Below are 22,260 nucleotides of genomic sequence, written 5' to 3'. Positions count from 1 at the left end.
CCAATTTCAAATGCCTTCCAATTATTATAAGGTAAATTACGCTTGACAAGCTTCATTAAGAAGAATGGATGGTTTTGACATTAAAATGGCCACTCTAGGTGTTTTCCTGGCCCCCACTCACTGCCGACTATGCTGCCCCATTGACTTGCATTGGGTTTCGTGTTTCGGTCGATCCCGACTTTACGTCATAATCGGCCGATTTCACTCGACCCGACTTTGGACATAGTCGGGTTTCGCAAAACCCGGCTCGACTCTAAAAAGGTCAAGGTCGCTCAACTCTATCCAAACCTACAGGGTCCTGTGTGAAAAAGTGATTAAACCTTATAACTATTTGAGCCACCCTTAGCAGCAACAACTGTATTCAAGTGTTTGTGATAACTGGCAATGAGTCTTTTACAATGCTGTGAAAGAATCTCAATCAGATTAAGGTCAGGACTTTGACTAGGCCACTCCAAAGTCTTAGGGTACCGTTACACTATACGATTTACCAACGATCACGACCAGCGATACGACCTGGCCGTGATCGTTGGTAAGTCGTTGTGTGGTCGCTGGAGAGCTGTCACACAGACAGCTCTCCAGCGACCAACGATGCCGAGGTCCCCGGGTAACCAGGGTAAACATCGGGTTACTAAGCGCAGGGCCGCGCTTAGTAACCCGATGTTTACTCTGGTTACCAGCGTAAAAAAACCCAAACACTACATACTTACATACCGGTGTCTGTCCCTTGCCATCTGCTTCCCGCACTGACTGACTGCCGGCCGTAAAGTGAAAGCACAGCACATCACCGCTGTGCTCTGCTTTCACTTTACGGCCAGCAGTCAGTCAGTGCAGGAAGCAGAAGGCAAGGGACAGACACCGGAATGTAAGTATGTAGTGTTTTTTTTTTTTTTACGCTGGTAACCAGGGTAAACATCGAGTTACTAAGCGCGGCCCTTCGCTTAGTAACCCGATGTTTACCCTGGTTACAAGCGAACGCATCGCTGGATCGGTGTCACACACACCGATCCAGCGATGACAGCGGGAGATCCCGCGACGAAAGAAAGTTCCAAACGATCTGCTATGACGTACGATTCTCAGCAGGGTCCCTGATCGCCGCTGCGTGTCAGACACAGCGATATCGTATGGATATCGCTGGAACGTCACGGATTGTGGCCTTCGTAGCGACAAAAGTGCCACTGTGAGACGGTACCCTTAATTTCAGATATAATTGTATACTACCATGCCTGTGTGATACAGCCCAAGAGTTAATAAGTACCTTCCCCTCGACGTAGCTCGTGCCCACAATGACATACAGGGTCAGTGATCTTAATTTCAGGGGATCAGTAGTCAAAAAGTGTCCCCTGATCCAAAGCAGGGAGACTAGCTGAGCTCGGTGGCACTGGGTCCTCGGTGCAGCCACAAACCGACACTTTTCAAATGAGACTCAGTCTTCCTCTGAGGAAGAAGGATGGCATCTCCTTTGAAAAGTGTATTTGAACTCAACTTCCCAAAGATTTGATAAACCACAGTTAATTTATGTTTTAAGTGAAGGGGTGGTAATCACTTTTTCACAAGATACTGTAGGCTTGGATTTCTTTTTCCTTTAATAATAAAGATCATTTAAAAACTGCTTTTTGTGTTTACTTGTGTTATCTTTGTCTAACATTTACATTTGTTTGGTGATCTTAAACATTTATGTGCGACAAACATGCAAAAGAATAGGAAATCAGGAAGGGGCAACCAATTTTTCATTCCACCGTATTTGTCCTTATCTACAGTATGTTGTGATGCCTTCATGCTGAGAATAGATGTGGAAATGTACTATTCCAAGAGCATGTATACGTACATCATATCTTGATTATGGATCTCCCTATTATGAGTGCAAGGAGAGCAGAGTCTCCAAGTGTGTGCACAATCTCCTTGTATAAAACAGTCACAGTGAGAAGGGTGCAGGAGTTGGGCTGCATGCATAGCGCTCTCACTGCGACTGCAGCATTTACACGTTTATATAGAAGAGAACATGATACATTCATACTTATAATTGTTACAAATGGCTGGTATCCCTTGCCCACAATGGCTTCAGGTTTACTTCTAGACAGAGTGATAGAGCAACAGTGACAGTGCTGTGCGAACACATTTTATTTTGTTGTAGACAGCTTATCAAAAAATCACAGACAGGCAATCAAACGAACAATGCCCCGAAGCATACTGCCAAAATGGTAACAAAGTGGCTTAAGGATAACAAAGTCAGTGTTTTGGAGTGGCCACCACAAAGCCCTGACCTCAATCCTATTGAATGTATGTGCAAAGCTGAAAAGTCAGGTGCGAGCAAGGTGACCTACAAACCTGGATCAGTTCCACCAGTTTTGTCAGGAGGAATGGGCCCACATTCCGACCAACTATTGTGAGAAGCTTGTGGAAAGATATCCCAAATGTTTGACCCAAGATTGCCTTGCGCAGGCGTGTACTACGGAGGACACAGCATGAACTTCAACCCAATATTGCGGCCAGCATGCAGCCAGCGGGTAAGGAAAGGGTGAATCAAACACCCGAAAACCCCGCCCATATGACCACAAACCTGTCCCGCCAAATTCAGGTGACAGGTTCCCTTTAAGGGCAATGGTACCAAATTCTAATGAAATGTATATAAACTTTTGACTTTGCAGTAAGTAATCAAGATGCCTTAAAACCTTCTCTTTCTCATTATTCTGGCATTTGGCAAATATTAATAATTATTATGGTAATCCTAACTGACTAAAAACGGGAAAGGTTTATTCTGATTTCTTGTCAGATATTCCACCTTTCGTGTCTCCCCTTTTCCTCATAGTTTGTAAGCTTGCGAGCAGGGCCCTCATTCCTCTTGGTATCTATTTTGAACTGTGATTTCTGTTATGCTGTAATGTCTATTGTCTGTACAAGTCCCCTCTATAATTTGTAAAGCGCTGCGGAATATGTTGGTGCTATATAAATAAAATTATTATTATTATTATATTGAGAAAAACATGCCTATGTGTCTTTTTATATAGTGTATGTAAACTTCAACTAATAAAGTACTGTAGGGGAGATATGAGTCACTGCACTTAATGGCGTCAGTGATATAAAGCCAGAGTATTTTCCTCCGGCACACTAAAGTGTTGTGAGTCTTAAGTTAAAATTACATAAATGGGCTGGTTTTATGTGGACATCCATAAAGCGGGTAGAAGGGGGTCCACCTTATCTCACCTGCAGAGCCAGCACCGCCGTGTGCTGTCAGGAGCTGTGTGATGTCACAGTCATGTGATCAGTCACATCAGCGAGGAGTCACATGGTCTGGGCTTAAATAGCTGAGTTCCAGAGGCAGTCGGGGTTGTTGAGTGTCTGGAGAGGAACCCTCCAGAGAAGGGGTTTGTGCTGTGGTTAAGGCCTGAACCGTGTGTCGGGTTAACCCTGAGTGGGCTGACCCCACTACTACAAGCACTGTACCTAGAGCTACCATTTTGCCCAGTGGGCTGTTTATTTTGTGCTTAACCCTTGGTTTATGCTGTATTTAATAAACCAAGTGCATCCTTCAAGTCGCTGTGTTCCCATGTCTAGCCCCATGTGCAGCCGAGTAAGCCATTCTACCACTATATATATTATATACATACAGTATATATATATATATATGTACAGTTAGGGCCAGAAATATTTGGACAGTGACACAATTTTCGCGAGTTGGGCTCTGCATGCCACCACATTGGATTTGAAATGAAACCTCTACAACAGAATTCAAGTGCAGATTGTAACGTTTAATTTGAAGGGTTGAACAAAAATATCTGATAGAAAATGTAGGAATTGTACACATTTCTTTACAAACACTCCACATTTTAGGAGGTCAAAAGTAATTGGACAAATAAACATAACCCAAACAAAATATTTTTATTTTCAATATTTTGTTGCAAATCCTTTGGAGGCAATCACTGCCTTAAGTCTGGAACCCATGGACATCACCAAACGCTGGGTTTCCTCCTTCTTAATGCTTTGTCAGGCCTTTACAGCCGCAGCCTTCAGGTCTTGCTTGTTTGTGGGTCTTTCCGTCTTAAGTCTGGATTTGAGCAAGTGAAATGCATGCTCAATTGGGTTTAGATCTGGAGATTGACTTGGCCATTGCAGAATGTGCCACTTTTTGGCACTCATGAACTCCTGGGTAGCTTTGGCTGTATGCTTGGGGTCATTGTCCATCTGTACTATGAAGCGCCGTCCAATCAACTTTGCAGCATTTGGCTGAATCTGGGCTGAAAGTATATCCCGGTACACTTCAGAATTCATCCGGCTACTCTTGTCTGCTCTTATGTCATCAATAAACACAAGTGACCCAGTGCCATTGAAAGCCATGCATGCCCATCACGTTGCCTCCACCATGTTTTACAGAGGATGTGGTGTGCCTTGGATCATGTGCCGTTCCCTTTCTTCTCCAAACTTTTTTCTTCCCATCATTCTGGTACAGGTTGATCTTTGTCTCATCTGTCCATAGAATACTTTTCCAGAACTGAGCTGGCTTCTTGAGGTGTTTTTCTGCAAATTTAACTCTGGCCTGTCTATTTTTGGTATTGATGAATGGTTTGCATCTAGATGTGAACCCTTTGTATTTACTGTCATGGAGTTTTCTCTTTACTGTTGACTTAGAGACAGATACACCTACTTCACTGAGAGTGTTCTGGACTTCAGTTGATGTTGTGAACGGGTTCTTCTTCACCAAATTAAGTATGCGGCGATCATCCACCACTGTTGTCATCCGTGGACGCCCAGGCCTTTTTGAGTTCCCAAGCTCACCAGTCAATTCCTTTTTTCTCAGAATGTACCCAACTGTTGATTTTGCTACTCCAAGCATGTCTGCTATCTCTCTGATGGATTTTTTCTTTTTTTTCAGCCTCAGGATGTTCTGCTTCACCTCAATTGAGAGTTCCTTTGACCGCATGTTGTCTGCTCACAGCAACAGCTTCCAAATGCAAAACCACACACCTGGAATCCACCCCTGACCTTTTAACTACTTCATTGATTACAGGTTAACGAGGGAGACGCCTTCAGAGTTAATTGCAGCCCTTAGAGTCCATTGTCCAATTACTTTTGGTCCCTTGAAAAAGAGGACGCTATGCATTACAGAGCTATGATTCCTAAACCCTTTCTCCGATTTGGATGTGGAAACTATCATATTGCAGCTGGGAGTGTGCACTTTCAGCCCATCTTATATATATAATTGTATTTCTGAACATGTTTTTGTAAACAGCTAAAATAACAAAACTTGTGTCACTGTCCAAATATTTCTGGCCCTAACTGTATATATACTGCTCAAAAAAATAAAGGGAACACTTAAACAACAGAATATTACTACAAGTAAATCAAACTTCTGTGAAATCAAACTGTCCACTTAGGAAGCAACACTGTTTGACAATCAATTTCACATGCTGCTGTGCAAATGGAATAGACAACAGATGGAAATTATTGGCAATTATCAAGACACACTCAATAAAGGAGTGGTTCTGCAGGTAGGGACCACAGACCACATCCCAGCACCAATTCTTTCTGGCTGCTGTTTTTGGCACTTTTGAATGTTGACTGTGATTTCATACTTGTGGTAGCATGAGACGGACTCTACAACACACACAAGTGGCTCAGGTAGTGCAACTCATCCAGGATGGCACATCAATGCGAGCTGTGGCAAGAAGGTTTGCTGAATCTGTCAGCGTAGTGTCCAGAGGCTGGATGCGCTACCAGGAAACCGGCAAATACACCAGGAGACATGGAGGGGGCTGTAGGAGGGCAACAGCCCAGCAGCAGGACCGCTGCCTCAGCCTTTGTGCAAGGAGGAATAGGAGGAGCATTGCAAGAGCCCTGCAAAATGACCTCCAGCAGGCCACAAATGTGCATGTGTCTGCACAAGTGGTTAGAAACTGCCTCCATGAGGATGGTCTGAGTGCCCAACGTCCACAGATGGGGGTTGTGCTCACAGCCCAACACCGTGCAGGACGCTTGGCATTTGCCACAGAACACAAGGATTGGCAAATCCGCCACTGGCTCTTCACAGATGAAAGCAGGTTCCCACTGAGTACATGTGGCAGATGTGACAGAGTCTGGAGACACCGTGAAGAGCGATCTGCTGCCTGCAGCATCCTTCAACGTTGACCGGTTTGGCAGTGGGTCAATAATGGTGTGGGTTGGCATTTCTTTGGAGGCCCTCCATGTGCTCACCAGAGGTAGCCTGACAGCCATTAGGTAACGAGATGAGATCCTCAGACCCTATGTGAGACCATATGCTCGTGCGTTTGGCCCTGGGTTCCTCCTAATGCAGGACAATGCCAGACCTCAAGTGGCTGAAGTGTCAGCAGTTCCTGCAAGATGAAGGCATTGCAGCTATGGACTGGCCCGCCCGTTCCGCAAACCTGAATCCGATTGAACACATCTGGGACATCATGTCTCGCACCATCCCCCAACATCAAGTTGCACCACAGACTGTCCAGGAGTTGGCGGATGCTTTAGCCCAGGTCTGGGAGGAGATCCCTCAGGAGACCATCCGCTGCCTCATCAGGAGCATGTCCAGGTGTTGTAGGAAGGTCATACAGGCATGTGGAGGCCACACACACTACTGAGCATAATTTCCTTGTCTTGAGGCATTTCCACTGAAGTTGGATCAGCCTGTAACTTCATTTTCCACTTTGATTTCGAGAATCATTCCAACTCCAGACCTCCGTGGGATATTAGTTGTGATTTACGTTGATCATTTTTAGGCTTCATTGTTCTCAACACATTCCACTATGTAATGAATAAAGATTTACAACTTTAATTTTTCATTCAGTGATATCTAAGATGTGGGATTTTGGTGTCCCCTTTATTGTTTTGAGCAGTATATATATATATATATATATATATATATATATATATATATATATATATATATATACTGTATATATATATATATATATATATATATATATATATATATATATATATATATATATATATATATATATATATATAACATATATAGTGTGTACATAGATGTTTAATTCCTCACTACATGTGCTTGCTTCATTTGCTACACTTTTGGTTTGCTTATACCTGTTGAGCAGCAAGTATTAAAGTGAACCTGCCGGCACATTTTTGCATATGGAAGTAATGATATGAACATTTATTCACAGACATCCCTGCACTTCCAGCTTCATTTCCATCTTGTAATTTAGATTTCTCATGATTGACACATCAGTTCTCTCCAAAAAAAGCTAACATTTTTATTTGGAAACTAGAGCCTACACAGCCATTAGACTACCCTGCCTACGTAAAAATGTGCTGACTGGTTCCTTTTAATAGTCCAAAAATGTAGCTCCTTTCTTCAAATAATAGTGGCACACCTGTCCAGCATGTTTTATGTGTTATTGCAGTTCATTTTACTTCAATAGAACTGAGCTATAATCTTAAGACAGATGAGGCGCTGATTATGGAAGATAGCAGCCATGTTGTTCTAAACCTGGACCACTCTGTTAAAAGGAACCTGTCACCATGAAAATGCAGTCTAAACTGCAGGCACCATGTTATAGAGCAGGTAGAGCTGTGATGATTTATATATAGTTTTGTGAGAAAAGATTCAGTAAAATCCGTGTTCTCATAATTTAGTTTGCCTCTCTTTCTGGGATTTGGGTCCAGTGGTCGGTCTTTTCAGTGACTGACAGCTTTTTTTCTTTAAGTGTCCATTCACAGAGCGTCAATCACTAATAGAACTGCCTACTAGAGCCAAATCCCAGAAAAAGCAGAGGATTAAATAATGAAAACTCAGAATAAACTGAATGTTTTTTCACAAAATACAGTATATCAAGCTACGCAGCTGTAACAGTGGTGGGAGCTGATGGATTGCTCCCCAACAGTCAAAGGTTAAATGTACAGTTGTGCTCAAAATTTGACATTCTCCAGCAGAATGTTTGCTTTCTTGGCCTTTTTTTCAGAAAATATGAATGATAACACCAAAACTTTTTCTCCACTCATGGTTACTTAGTGGTTGGATGAAGCCATTTATTGTCAAACTACTGTGTTTTTGCTTTTTTAAATCATAATGACAACCAAATCATCGAAATGACGCTGATCAAAAGTTCACATACCCTGACGATTTTGGCCTGATAGCATGTACAGAAGTTAACACAAAAGGGTTTGAATAAAGTTAACATCTTCACCTGTGACCTGTTTGCTTTTAATCAGTGGGTGTGCATAAAAGCTGAGGAAGTTTCTGGGATCCAGACATACCCTTGCATCTTTCATCCAGCCACTGACATTTCTGGATTATGAGTCATGGGGAAAGTGGGTCTACAATGGATCTACGCAAAATGCAGTTGAACTGTATGAAACAGGAAAGGGATACAAAATGATACCCAAGGAATTGATAATGCCAATCAGCAGCATTCAAACTGTGATTAAGAAATGGAAAATCAGAGGCTCTGTAAAAACAAAACCACAGTCAAGTAAACCAACAAAAATGTCGTCCACAACTGCAAGGAAAATTGTTCTGGATGCAAAGAAAAACCCAAAAATAAAATCAGCTGAAATACTGGACTCTCTGAAAACTAGCGGCGTGGCTGTTTCAAGATGCACAATAAGGAGGCATTTGAAGAAAAATGGGCTGCATGGTCGAGTTGCCAGAAGAAAGCCATTACTGCACAAATGCCATAGTGTCTAACCTACAATATGCAAAACAGCACAGAGACTAGCCTCAAAACTTCTGGAGCAAGGTAATTTGGAGTGATGAGACCAAAATTCAACTTGTTGGCCACAACCATAAATGTTACATTTGGAGAGAGGTCAACAAGGCCTATGATGAAAGGAACACCATTCCTACTGTAAAGCATGGAGGTGGATCGCTGATGTTTTGAGGAAGTGTGAGCTACAAAGGCACAGGAAACTTAGTCAAAGTTGAAGGAAAGATGAATGCAGCATGTTATCAGCAAATACTGGAGACAAATTTGCACTAATCAGCCCAGAAGCTGAACGTGGGACGTACTTGGATGTTCCAACATGACAACGATCCTAAACACAAGGCCAAGTCGACCTATCACTTGCTACAACCAAACAAAGTGAAGGTTCTGGAGTGGTCATCTCAGTCTCCTGACCTCAATATCATTGAGCCACCCTGGGGAGATCTCAAGCATACAGTTCTTGCTAGACAGCCTAGTAATTTACAGGAACTGGAGGGTTTTTGTCAAGAAGAGTGGGCAGCTTTAGCATCTGAGAAAATAAAGAACCTCATCCACAACTGCCACAAAAGGCTTCAAGCTGTCCTTGATGTTAGAGAGGGCAATACACGGTATTGAGAAATGGGGTATGTGAACTTTTGATCAGGGTCATTTGAATGTTTTGGGTTATCGTTATGACTTAAAAAGAGAAAACACAGTTGTTTGTCAATAAATTGCTTTACCCAATCACTAACCATGAGTGGAGAAAAAGTTTGTGTTGTCATTCATATTCTCTGAAAAAAGGCCAAGAAATCAAAAATTCTTCCGGGGTATGTAAACTTTTGAGTACAACTGTATTTGATCCCTATGTATGTGATAAAGGTATTACACCCACTGGAGATGCAGTTAGCTGGGATGGTGAACTGTAGAACCCAGTTTGGGAAGGATTCTTAAAGTCAGAAGAGGCCTGCAGGCTAGAATTAAGTGGAAGGCACTACATACTGTACTTGGCAGCACACCGGGGCTGAGAAACACCTTGTCTATAGGATGCCAAAGCGAGTGGGGACTGAAGCTTGCCCATGACTACCTCACTTGGGCATCTTACACAGCTTCCCCCGCTCTATAACATGGTGCCTGAGGATTAGACTTCATTTTCATGATGACAGGTTCCCTTTAATATAAAGTAAAAAGAAAAAAAAAGTATTTGGCACTGAATGGCTAGGCATGTTCAGTGGCTGAATATTGTTCTGGGAAAACATTTTTAGGTAATTTTTTTCGACTATTTTTCTATATATTTTGTATTATGCCACTTTTACAATACAAGATGTTTTTGTTTTCCTCCTTGCATTTTTGACTGCCTTTGTATTTGTATATGCATCTCCCTGCACTCGCTAGAGTAACAAAACCTCATTTGTGTAAACTAAGGTAACTAAACTTGGCATATCATTTACCCATTTGTCAGAAAAGATGACTCTCATCTGCGGACCAGATGATGGGTCTAAGGACGCGACCACAAACTTTTCATGTGAGCATTATAGACCACAAAGCATACTTTAGGGATGTCCTAGCGTACAATATTTATGTCTGACATAACAGCTTTCATGTGTTAGCTTTTTAGATCTCTTCTTTAAACAATACAGAATAGTAGCAATGCTATTTATCAATGTTTTACATAAAAAAACAGCAAAACTTTTGATGCAAAACTTCTTTTTGCGCCTTGCTGCAATGTGTGCTACATAAACAACAATAGCATATGCTGTAATCAATGTGGACTTTTATCTCTACTGTATACTGCAAAACATACGAGTCCAATAAACAGAATTCAGTGGCTTTTAGTTTGTTTTGCTTTCATTCAAAGCTAAATTAAAGCCAGTAATGAAGTGAGGCTTGCAAGGGAGACCAAAACCAATAAAAAAAAAATTGGGGTGGGGGGGGTAGGGAACATTTAGCTAATTTAAATGAATTTAAATCTCCTGGTCAAGATGGATTACATCCTATGGTCCTGAAAGAGTTATCAGAGAAAATTGCATAACCTCTAAGCCAGAATCTTTGAAAAATCCTGGAGTACTGGAGAAGTCCTAGAAGATTGAAAAAGGGTAAATGTTGTCCCTATCTTCAAAAAAGGAATGAAGTTGGAGCCAGGAAATTACAGGCCTTAATTCTATACCAGAAAAGATCTATGAACAAACTAATAAACAGCATGTATGTACAGTAAGTGTTATGAACTGGTGGTTTAGGAGCAACATGGGACGAGCTCTGAAGGAGGTGGTACCTGTACTGACCGCAGTCCCTAAGCTCAACACAACACTAGAAGTAGCCGTGGGATGCTCCTGTCACTCCCTAGGCACCTCGTCACAGCCTGAGAATTAACTACCCCTAAAGATAGAAACAGGAAAACTATCTTGCCTCAGAGAAAATCCCCAAAGGATAGATAGCCCCCCACAAGTAATGACTGTGAGAGGAGAGGGAAAAGACATACACAGAATGAAACCAGGATGTAGCACAGGAGGCCAGTCTAGCTAGATAGATAGGACAGGATAGAATACTGTGCGGTCAGTATTAAAAACTACAAAAATCCACACAGAGTTTACAAAAATCTCCACACCTGACTAAAGGTGTGATGGGTAACTCTGCTTCCCAGAGCTTCCAGCTTAACTGAATTAATCCTTACTGACAAGCTGGACAAAACATAGAATGCACAGAACGAATAAGTCCACAACATGTGGACAGAAAAGAGCAAAGCAAGGACTTATCTTTGCTGAACTGGTCAGGATATCAGGAAAATCTAAGCAAAGATGTGAATCCAACCAGGAACCATTGACAAGTGGCACTGGCTGCAGGGAAGAGCCAGGCATAAATAGCAGAGCAGAAAGACGATCAGTGGAAGCAGCTGCAGACTGCTAAATCCAAGGAGCAGCCATTCCACTTAAAACCACCGGAGGGAGCCCAAGAGCAGAACTCACAAAAGTACCACTTACAACAACCGGAGGGAGCCCAAGAGCGGAATTCACAACAAGTAAGTACTTGGTTAAGAATACAGTAATTAACCAGAGCCTGCATGGGTTTGTCTGCCAGATTAATTTAATTTCCTTCTATGGTGGAATCACTGACTGGGTGGATCAGTGAAATGCAGTAGATATAGTAGATCTCAACTTCAGCAAAGAATTCTATAAAGTATTTCATGCTATCAATTTGACAAGGTTAGATAAGCTTTAACAATGGGCCGTAACTAATAGAATGGTATTTACTAGGGAGAAATGAAAGATTCTACATCTGGGCAAGAAAAATGAAAATTACACCTACAGAAGGGGAAGAACAGAACTAAGCAACAGCACATGTGAAAAAGACTTGAGTATACTAATAGATCACAGATTGCACATGAGTCAACAGTGTAGACAGCAGGAAAAATGCAAACACAGAGAAGCATAGAGTCTAGATCATGTGAAGTAATTAACCCCCCTACCCTTCCTTGGTCAGGCATCATCTGGAATACTGTGTCCAGTTCTGGGCAGCACATTTTAAAAGCGAAGTTGAAAATCTGGAACAAGTTCAGAGAAGAGCTACCAGGATGGTGAGCGGACTGCAAACTATGTCCTACGAGGACTGGTTAAAGGATCTAGGAATGTTTACCTTGCAAAAAATGAATGCTAAGAGTAGACTTTACAGCTGTCTACAAATATCTGAAAGGATGGCACCATGTAGAGGTATCATCCTTATTCTCATTTGCTCATGGAAACATGAGAAGCAGTGGAATGAAACTGAAAGGGAGAAGATACAGATTAGAGATTAGAAAATTGTTAACAGTTAGGGTGATCAGTGAGTGGAACAGTCTGCCGCAAAAGGTGGAGAGTTCTTCTTCAATGGAAGTCTTCAAACAGAGGCTGGACAGACATCAGTCTGATATAGTTTAGTTAATCATGCATTGAGCAGGGGAAGGACATGATGACCCTGGAGGTCCCTTCTAACTCCAACATTCTATGATTCTATGAAATTGTAATATTGGGATAAAAGAATAAAATAGCAAATTCCTTGATTATATAGGTCTGTGGAGCGGGGTTGGAAAGGTGGATATTCTGAAGATGTCTGAATGGGGTTTGCAGAAATTCATGAAAATGCTGCAGGCAAAACCCCATTTAAATGAATGTAATGGATTTTCTACTTGCAGAAATTTTTGCAGCCGATTTGATGCATGTGAACTTATGCTAAGACAAGTTCAGCTATAAATCTCTCATAACCTAAAGTTAATTGGGTTGAGTTTCTAAAAGTCATGTGGAACTAAGCACCACATATTAGTGTATGTTTAATTAGTGCAAAGTTGAGTTCCTCTAGTTTGAGAATTATCTAGTGACATGTCTGCTATATTAAATACTTGTTTGCTTCATGAATAGCAGTTCTGGAGCATATTTTATTACTAAGCTGCATCATGTCGTTCTACTGTTATTTTATTGGAAATTTATATGTAAAGTAACTGCTGGGTCGAAATCTGAAGATGATCCAGTGATCAGAACCTCTGCAGTCTAGCAATTATCAGCTAATCTGTTAAATTCTTGAGTCAGGAATACCCATTTAAAGGGGTTATTCAGGACTATTTAAAGTTGCTAACTACCTGCCTGTTATGCTTAGTGCTGATCCCTGTCGGCTCAGAGTGGTCACACACCATTCCTGCCAGAAAATCAGCAGCTTCTGCTGATGTCCCGTTGACAGGCAACAACTTCTCTCCCACTCTGCTTTGTTGATGGGGCATCACTGCTGACGTTATGCTTGTTGACAACTGGCTCTCTGTTGTCTAATAGCGTGGAGCTGGCTATCAATCAGTATAATGGCTGCAGTCACTCCCCCATCAATATAGCAGACTGGAATAATAAGAGCTGCTCTGTTGCAGTGGAGCAGCTGAATCGCTGGCAGGAGCAGCTGAATCGCTGGCAGGAGCAGTCAGTGACTGCTCTGTGCTGGTGCTTGGTAGGTAGAAAAGGCAGGTGACTACATTCCTATTAGTTTTTAGTCCTATTGTAAAAAAATAGTCCTGCTTTAAGGGATATTTATACCTCTGAACACAGCATACATGAAATAGACAAATCATCAATCCATCCAGATATCGGTGTGTACAGTGGGGGAAATAAGTATTTGATTCCTTGCTGATTTTGTAAGTTTTCCCAGTGACAAAGACATGAACAGTCTATAATTTTAAGGTTAGGTTAATGTTAACATTGAGAGATAGAATATCAAAAATCTCATTGTATAAATTATATTAATTTATTTGCATTTTGAAGTGAGAAACAAGTATTTGATCTCCTATCAACCATTTAGAGTTTTGGCTCCTACAGACCAATTAGCTGCAACTAATCAACCCGTTACCTGCATTAAAAACAGGTGTCTTACATAGCCACCTTTATAAAAGACTCCTGTCCATAGACTCAATTAATCAGTCAGACTCTAACCTCTACAACATGGGCAAGACCAAAGAGCTTTATAAAGATGTCAGGGACAAGATCATAGACCTGCACAAAGCTGGAATGAGCTACAAAACCATATGAAAGATGCTGGGTGAGAAGGAGACAACTGTTGGTGCAATAGTAAGAAAATGGAAGAAATACAAAATGATTGTCAATTGACATTGATCTGGGGCACCATGCAAAATCTCACCTCATGGGGTATCCTTCATCATGATGAAGGAGAAAGATTAGCCTAAAACTACATGGGGGGAACTTGTAAATGATCTCAAGGCAGCTGGGACCACAGTTACCAAGAAAACCATTGGTAACACATTACGCCGTAAAGGTTTAAAATCCTGCAGTGCCCGTAAGGTCCCCCTGCTCAAGAAGGCTTATGTGCAGGCCTGTCTGAAGTTTGCCATGAACACCTGGATGATACTGTGAGTGATTGGCAGAAGGTGCTGTGGTTAGATGAGACAAAAATGTATCTCTTTGGCATTAACTCAACTCGCTGTGTTTGGAGAAAGAGAAATGCTGCCTATGCCCCAAAGAACACAGTCCCCACTGTCAAGCATGGAGGTGGAAACATTATATTTTGGGGTGTTTCTCTGCTAAGGCCACAGGACTACTTCACCGCATCAATTGGAGAATGGATGGAGCCATATACTGTAAAATCCTGAGTGCAACCTCCTTCGCTCTGCCGGGACATTAGACATGGGTCGTGGCTGGGTCTTCCAGCAAGACAATGACCCAAAACATACAGCCAAGACAACAAAGGAGTTGCTCAAAAAGAATCACATTAAGGTCATGGAGTAGCCTAGCCAGTCTCCAGACCTTAATCCCACAGAAAACTTATGGAGGGAGTTGAAGCTCCGAGTTGACAAACAACAGCCTCAAAATCTTAATGATTTAGAGATGATCTGGAAAGGGGAGTAGACCAAAATTCCTTCTGACATATGTGCATACCTCATCATCAACTACAAAAAATGTCTGAGTGCTGTGCTTGCCAGCAAGGATTTTGCCACCAAGTATTAAGTCTTGTTTGCCAGAGGGATGAAATACTTATTTCTCACTGCAAAATGCAAATAAATTTATATAATTTATACAATGTGATTTTTTGGATTGTATTTTTGATATTCTACCTCTCTATGTTAAAATGAACCTACCCTTAAAATTATAGACTGTTCATGTCTTTGTCAGTGAGCAAACCTACAAAATCAGCAAGGGATCAAATACTTATTTCCCCCACTGTATACTTTCCGTGTTTCATACTAGATATAGTGGTATAGTGGCTTAGCTTCATATTATAAACTAGATGGTAGCCCAATTCTAATGCATCGGGTATTCTAGAATATGTATGTAGTTTATTTATGAAGATTTAAGAATAATGCAATGAATACACAGGATTCGGACGGACGGGCGCGACTAATCAGGGAAGCAGTGAGGCCAGGCCGGCTCCAGGTTTTTGAGGGCCCCGGGTGAAAGAGTCTCAGTGGGCCCCCCTTTAACGCATATCACGATTCATGATGCTCAGATACAGCAGAGAAATATAGTATAGCCACGTAGCATATAACACAGCCCACGTAGTATATAGCACAGCCATGTAGTATATAGCACAGCCACATAGTATATAACAGCCCACGTAGCACATAACACAGCCCACATAGCATATAGCACAGCCACATAGTGTATAGCACAACCACAAAGTATATAGCACAGCCACATAGTATATAGCACAGCCACGTAGTATATAGCACAGCCACATAGTATATTGCACAGCCCATGCAGTATATAACACAGCCCACGTAATATATAACACAGCCACATAGTATATAGCAGTGTGGGCACCATATCCCTGTTAAAAAAAGAATTAAAATTAAAAATAGTTATATACTCACCTTCCGACGTCCCCTGGATCCAGCCCAGGCCTTTAGCGATGCTCCCGCCAGGTCTGTTCCCAGTGATGCTTTGCAGCAATAACCCGTGGGGTCATTACCGCAAAGCATTACTGGGACCGAAGCATCTCGAGGAGCGGGCAAAGCTGCCGGGGACGCCGGAAGGTGAGAATATCACGATTTTTTTTTATTATTATTTTTAACATTATATCTTTTTACTATTGATGCTGCATAGGCAGCATCAATAGTAAAAAGTAAAGCGGTGTTTAAATCCCATCCCAATATCGCTGATTGGTCGCGGCCAGCCGCGACAAATCAGCAACGCGGGATTTCCATTACAAACAGACGGAAATGGACCTTAGACGATTATACAGTGGGGCAAAAAAGTATTTAGTCAGTCAGCAATAGTGCAAGTTCCACCACTTAAAAAGATGAGAGGCGTCTGTAATTTACATCATTGGTAGACCTCAACTATGGGAGACAAACTGAGAAAAAAAAATCCAGAAAATCACATTGTCTGTTTTTTTAACATTTTATTTGCATATTATGGTGGAAAATAAGTATTTGGTCAGAAACAAAATTTAATCTCAGTACTTTGTAATATATCCTTTGTTGGCAATGACAGAGGTCAAACGTTTTCTGTAAGTCTTCACAAGGTTGCCACACACTGTTGTTGGTATGTTGGCCCATTCCTCCATGCAGATCTCCTCTAGAGCAGTGATGTTTTTGGCTTTTCGCTTGGCAACACGGACTTTCAACTCCCTCCAAAGGTTTTCTATAGGGTTGAGATCTGGAGACTGGCTAGGCCACTCCAGGACCTTGAAATGCTTCTTATGAAGCCACTCCTTCGTTGCCCTGGCGGTGTGCTTTGGATCATTGTCATGTTGAAAGACCCAGCCACGTTTCATCTTCAATGCCCATGCTGATGGAAGGAGGTTTGCACTCAAAATCTCACAATACATGGCCCCATTCATTCTTTCATGTACCCGGATCAGTCGTCCTGGCCCCTTTGCAGAGAAACAGCCCCAAAGCATGATGTTTCCACCACCATGCTTTACAGTAGGTATGGTGTTTGATGGATGCAACTCAGTATTCTTTTTCCTCCAAACACGACAAGTTGTGTTTCTACCAAACAGTTCCAGTTTGGTTTCATCAGACCATAGAACATTCTCCCAAAACTCCTCTGAATCATACAAATGCTCTCTAGCAAACTTCAGACGGGCCCGGACATGTACTGGCTTAAGCAGTGGGACACGTCTGGTACTGCAGGATCTGAGTCCATGGTGGCGTAGTGTGTTACTTATGGTAGGCCTTGTTACATTGGTCCCAGCTCTCTGCAGTTCATTCACTTGGTCCCCCCGCGTGGTTCTGGGATTTTTGCTCACCGTTCTTGTAATCATTCTGACCCCACGGGGTGGGATTTTGCGTGGAGCCCCAGATCGAGGGAGATTATCAGTGGTCTTGTATGTCTTCCATTTTCTAATTATTGCTCCCACTGTTGATTTCTTCACTCCAAGCTGGTTGGCTATTGCAGATTCAGTCTTCCCAGCCTGGTGCAGGGCTACAATTTTGTTTCTGGTGTCCTTTGACAGCTCTTTGGTCTTCACCATAGTGGAGTTTGGAGTCAGAATGTTTGAGGGTGTGCACAGGTGTCTTTATATACTTGATAACAAGTTTAAACAGGTGCCATTACTACAGGTAATGAGTGGAGGAAAGAGGAGACTCTTAAAGAAGAAGTTACAGGTCTGTGAGAGCCAGAAATCTTGATAGTTTGTTTCTGACCAAATACTTATTTTCCACCATAATATGCAAATAAAATGTTAAAAAAAACAGACAATGTGATTTTCTGGATTTTTTTCTCTCAGTTTGTCTCCCATAGTTGAGGTCTACCTATGATGTAAATTACAGACGCCTCTCATCTTTTTAAGTGGTGGAACTTGCACTATTGCTGACTGACTAAATACTTTTTTGCCCCACTGTATATATAGATCAGTCCCATTCCTTTAATTATCGGATTAGCAGAGGTGCCAGGACTATGTCTCTGTGATTTACTATCAAATACCTGCCTTCTAAGGATATGCCATTAGTTTAGCAGTTCTGGCCAGCGCTTTTCCGTTCCAGTGAAGTGTTCAAATCTGTCTTTGCTATAGTTTAAAACTAATTTAAAAAAGTGATGTGTTTAAAAATGTGATTGTTCTTATTCCTTGGTGTTTCAGCTAGCAGCTAGTTTATGATGTCTGGAGTAATGATAAAAGGAAGAAGCAAATTACCTACCGGCAAATGTTTTTTTTTGTTGTCATATTTATTGCACTTGAACCAGTGCCATAAGGAACATCTATTTTATTCATTTGTGGTTAGTATTTATGCCAAATCAACTTTAAAGGCAAAAGACACTTCCTTTAAGGATATCATTCATTTTATAAGGCAGCCTTACAGCACAATGGTATTCACATGTGTGTGTAATATCACATGTGATAGTGTTGCCTATTTTTTGGCTCTTTTTCAAGACGTAGTGAAATGTATTCGCTCTGTAGATTGCCCCATGAGTTTAAGGATTGCATTTTCATACAATCCAGTGTTTGAATAGTGGGAGATATTTAACCCATATTGTTTTTTTCCAAAACTCTGAACACGTTATAGTTTCTGAAAAACATGATCTTCAATTAGTGTGTTTCTTCAATGCCTAACAATACGTATGGAGTCTCTTATTTTACACTTCCCACTCAAATTGTTCTTGCTTCATGTGCTGATGGCCATTTTTCCTCAGCTGGCTGTCAATCCCTTCTGTGTCAGTGATGCCATGACGTATACATGTAATAAACATGGGATCAGTGCAGAGGCCCTACTTATGAAGTAGGTGGAAACTGGCAATATGGTGGGTGAGCATTCTACCAGCTCAAATGACTAGCTCTAAACACAGGAAAAAGAAGAGTTTTATTAAAAATTTTGATTTGGGGTCTTATTGCTATTCTTAAACTCCATGCACCCAAACGAGCCATGTGTAGCCTAAGCTCTGCATAAAAAAGCAGTTCTTTAAGGTAGAATTTTTTAATGGAATTTACAGAAAAGGCAAAAAAGTCAGACGCTCACCTGTACTGGTTGTACTATTGTATAGGCACAACTCTAGCATTTGCCTACTTGAATGTAACTGCTGCACCTCCTTGATGTATTCCATGGTCCAACTTTCCTGTTGGTATATGGGAATGGCAAGGAGACAAAAACGTAAGAAGGAGATAAGGCCATGTGCACGGGAAACAGAATTCGTGGGCTGATATCACACAGTGGGAGGCAATCTGAGTGCGACCACGTAATACGTCTTTATGCCACTGTGTACCCCCCTTGAAGCGAATGCTTCTATGTGAAATAATGGGTTCTTAACTGCCTTTTTTTGGCCTTGTGTGGGAGTTTCCATTACCTTAGATATCAAGAATGGCTAAGAGTGCAGCTGTATTCTTTCAGTCAATTTATGGAAGTCTTAACGGGTTATTCTCAAGTTCTTAAAATGCTTTAATTACTTAGACAGTATGAAAATAAGACCATTTGCTGTTTTGCTGTTGACTGGCTTTTTCTATCTTCTGTCATTCTACTGTGTTGACAACTTTATCTTTTATAGTTAATCTATCTTTATAGATCTAGAAGTCCTTAGAGAATACCGCGGGTAACCCCAGACTTGGTGATTTTACTTAATTTAACTTATTTACAAATATGTTGATAACTTTCCGTAATGCCAGGCTAAAGAAACTAAAGTTCCTGGCTGTAAAATCCTGGCAAGCTCCCTCCACCTTGTTATATGTGTAATTATTTTATACACCCATACTATGCTAATAGTTATAGGATGGCGTCCCGGGATGCTATTCCAATATTTCCTCTGTAACCTGCAGCATGGCCATGCTGCTTTGAATTCAGAATTCTACTAATGTAAGCTAATATGGGTACCGATCAATACCTGCTTAGTAAATGATGGGGCGCTATTGGTCTAGTTGTAAGCGCGAGAACTCAATCTTTCATATCGAGCGGACCTGTGGAGAGTTGTAGAATCTCACCTTGAATGCCAGGATCCTAAAAACTGGAAGTTCGAATGTAAATTTAATAAAATTATCTGTCTATGTCTGCCTATGGCTTCCTTAACCAGAAAGGGTCAATAGACAGGTGATTGAGACTCTTAAAAAATCTGCAATGATTGGTTTTATTTTTTAGCATTGGTCGTAGTGTATCCAAAATTGGCACATCTTCAAGCTCTAAGTCTTTCCTTGTCTTCTCAGTGTGTTTCAGTGGTTGTAAGTGCATAACTGAAGTAGAGGTCTGTTAGGGATTAGAAGTGTTCTGTTCCAAAATAATGTTTAGATAAAAATGAAGAAACAGCGAGTACCTTCAAACACCACTTAGTACAGGTCATGTGTGGACAACATCAGTTCTCTGGAGGACAGAGAGTAAACTAATAGCGATATAAAGCCATACAAAGTCCTGGAAAAAAGCAGCAGACAAGACCAGCAGTCGATTTCTTGTTCTTATTTTCATGGAGACTGTTCATTCTCCAAATATTTTGAATATAAATTAGACTCCAGTATGACCCTTACATAGAGAAGGTGGATGTTAATACAGCTTTCTGTTTTAGCTTGATACGTAGGATGTCTGTTCTTTATCCTCACCTTTGGCAAGGCTTGACAACTGTCTGGGTTGAAAGTGAAATTGACACTTTTCATAGTACACATCGGTACCATATTGTCCTTTTTATGTGGACAAAGCAGAAGTTCAGCTGTTTATTGGCAGCAACATGTAGCAAATAACCCTAAGATATTCGTTATATTACATTGATGAATATTCCGGCTTTAGCAATCCAGATAACAATAAATACAATTTATGAATGTTGTAAGGTTTTAGCTGACAGTCGCTGAAAACAGATCTAATAGCAGAAATTAATAAATTGCCTCACCCAAACCCATAGAAGGCTACCAATGTTCCTTCATACAGCCCATTAATATTGTTTACAGCCTTTGGTCAGATATTGTTAAAATATAGAATGATATCAACGCTCGTAGATAAAAATTTAAAAATGAATAATAACCAAAGTCATCTTTGTCTAGACATACACTTAAGCAAATTTTATAGGACAGGGCCTATCAGCGTATTTTGGAGACTGGAAGAAAACAGTACACAGATTTAATACTGTTGTCGGTGTTCACCTGTAGCTCCGTATGGCAGTGATAACCATTGTACCAGTATCGGACAGTACTGATCGGGTATATTATATAAAATGTTAGCTTACTAGATTTAAAAATCTAAGAATTTATTGAAACTTCTCTTCAGTTCCTAAAATTTCCCCTGGTATACAGAAGTCAAAATTCAGTTAGTGACGATTAGAAAGCTATGATTGTTCAGCTTTACTCTACTTGACTTGGGAATGAAACGCCTAATGCGCACAATGGAGGCTTTTCACGAGAATCATAGAAAAGTTTGGTACACGCCACTTTTACTAAGCAATGTAGATTTTTTACTTTTGATAATCTCAACACTTCTGACAAGTTTGCTATTGCAGAAATGAGTGTAAATCTCTGGATCTGGCCAGCTTCATTGGCACAGTGTTCCTCTGAAACTACCTCTGCTTGTTGCATTGGAGAGTGCACAGTTCTAGCCAGTAGCACAAGCATGCCACTGGTCTGACTGGTCAATCAGGAGCGCACCGCCCCCTGGCAAGCAGGAAGCCGGGATGCTAGGGAGTGGTGCACACCTGAAGACAGTCCTTCAAAGCACTATTCCAGATGTTTTTTTCAGCATGGAGGGGTGTTTCTAATGTAAGGTCCCTACCCTCGGTCTTCACCTTTTTCAGCGCCTCTTCGATCTCACAAAGCCATCTTCTGACCAGAACTTCTGACTGTCCAGAAGTCAGAAGTTACATCACAAGCTCTCAATGTAAGTCTGTGAGAGCCAGAAGGAAGCTCTCATAGACTTATATTGAGTTGTAACCTTCGGTTTGCTCCATGACACACTGGAGCAGCCGGCAGATCACAAGCATGAGGAGACCGACTAGAGCGGCAGTGATAAAAGGTGAAGACGGTCGCTGGTAAGCATAAGATTTGGGTCAGGGACCTTCGATTATAAGCACCACGCCAGCTGTAAAATAAAAATGCTGGAGTGGTGCTTTAAAACTAAAATGCTAGCCTTATTCAACTTCCCCTCCCCCCCCCCTCCAGTTACACCCGTGCTGCACTGTTCTTTGGCTGGGAAACCAGTAGATTTTGGAATATAGACTTTATTCACACTAATGTCATGGTTCAGGCTGGATAT

General features: G+C 41.3%; 1 protein-coding gene across 7 annotated transcripts in view; it reads left to right on the top strand.

The window, feature by feature from the left end:
- NAV3 (neuron navigator 3) overlaps positions 1-22,260 on the top strand; it is a 1,008,138-nt gene that overhangs the window by 727,594 nt on the left and 258,284 nt on the right. The gene's annotated exons all lie outside the window — the stretch shown is intronic.

Source organism: Ranitomeya imitator, chromosome 4 (genome assembly GCF_032444005.1).
Source record: "Ranitomeya imitator isolate aRanImi1 chromosome 4, aRanImi1.pri, whole genome shotgun sequence".
In the NCBI taxonomy this organism is placed as follows: Eukaryota; Metazoa; Chordata; class Amphibia; order Anura; family Dendrobatidae; genus Ranitomeya; species Ranitomeya imitator.
Note: the sequence above shows the minus strand (reverse complement) of the source record. Positions and strands in the feature narration are given on the sequence as shown.